Source organism: Furipterus horrens, unplaced genomic scaffold (assembly GCF_987537825.1).
Source record: "Furipterus horrens unplaced genomic scaffold, mFurHor1.1.pri manual_scaffold_2, whole genome shotgun sequence".
NCBI classification, from domain to species: domain Eukaryota; kingdom Metazoa; phylum Chordata; class Mammalia; order Chiroptera; family Furipteridae; genus Furipterus; species Furipterus horrens.
The window spans coordinates 89,212,209-89,213,988 of NW_028327172.1; positions in this window are offsets into that span (position 1 = coordinate 89,212,209).

The window sequence follows — 1,780 nt, forward strand, 5'->3', positions numbered from 1 at the left end:
TACTGTTTTTCTCTTCCTTATGTTCCAAATCATTGATTTGAACCACGGTTTCCTTCCCTTCACCATTGGTTTTGTGTGGATTTTCCTTCGTTTCACTTAGCATAGCCTTCACTTCTTCTCTTATGTGTTTGCCATACTCAAGCATATCTGTCAAACTTGTGAGAATCTTTATCAACAGTGTTTTGAATTCTGCATCTGTTAAGATTGTCTATTTCCTCATCTGTTAGGTTGGCTATCTCCTCGTCACTTAGTTCTCCCACTGGAACCTTGATCTCTTTCCCCATTTGGGCCATACTTCTCTGTCTCCTCATTCTGACAGGCTCCTGTGTTTGTTTGCCTCTGCATCCCAGGTAGAGCTGTCACTCCTGTTATGTTTGTAAGGGGTAGAGCCTTAGGGATTCATCAGTACAGGGCGACATATTTCACCACATTGTGGCGCTGTACGTAGGGGAGGGGTCCAAAAGGGAACAATGCCACCGGCCCAGCACCCACAACTCTCCCACTTCTGCACTGCACTGGCACCCCTCTAGCTGCTGCCCTGGTCGTCATTCCCAGAGTGGATGGGTCTGCGGATGTTCTAGGACCATGGGGGCTCTTTAAACAAGCGTACTCTTCTGAGACCGGCAGTTTCTGCATCAACCCCAACCCCCACTGGTCTGCACAGTCAGATGCAATGAGGCTTGATTTTCCCTGGTTCTGGAACCATGGGCTTTGAGGTCCGGTGACGAGCTCCGGTGAGGAGCTGGGGTCGCTCGCCAGGTGTCCCTCCTAACTTTTTAAAACGCTTTCTGCTGGCCTGCTGCCGCCGCCACCACACCGCATCCTCTCCACCCTGGCTCTGCACCTCCTACCTGTCTGGATGAGTATTTCTTTATATCTTTGTTTGCTGGACTTCCATGCAGTTTGATTTTCTGGAACTTCTGGTTGTCTGTAGTTTTGAAGTTTTGAGGTAGTTGTATTCCTTCTTAGTTGTGGAGGGAGATGCAGTGTTTCTGTCTATGCCTCCATCTTGGCCGGAAGTCTACAATCTTCTAGTATGCTGCTGTATTTTCCAGATTTTCCAGTCAGCTGTTAATTTCTGCCAATGGGAGGCACTGGCAAGAAACAAGAAGCTGGGAGAAAGGAAGCAGCAGCCATTGCTCTCAGTTGCTGCAGCAGTGGGAGCAAGGTCCGCACCCAGCTGTACCTCTGTAGCTGCAGAACCTCTTCTACTTCTAGCATCTGTAGTGGAGTCCACCCTTTAGCCTTTCATTCCTTCAGCACCTTCCATTCTCCCTTTTGTTTCTTCAGTCCTTCCAATACTTTTGTAACCAATTTCCCATATTTAACACTCTTTATTAGAAGTTAACTAGCATTGTTTTTGACTTCCTGATTGGAGCTTGGAGGGCATAATCTCCAAAATATTTCCTAAATCTATCCATTTTTGCTAATACAATGCCCACTCTAATCCAAGGCATAGTGATCTCTCACCTGGATTGCTGCAATAGCTAGGCTCCCTGAGACTACAACCAGGCAGGACTAGAGCCAGACAGGCAGGTGCCTGTGAGGCAGGCAGCATTAACTGGTGAGAGACCCACCTCCCACCCCCACAAAAAAAAGTTCTGGGAGAAAAATTATTCCCATCTACTGCCAACCTTGGAGGCTAGTGTTTGATTTTATTTCACAAAGTTGATTTGATTAAACTGTTATTCACTTCATGTTTATTACTAGGCCAAGTTCCTTATCTCTGCCTTATGCTCAGTCTGTTTTCTCTTTTATATTATAGAACAGCAAGACAACC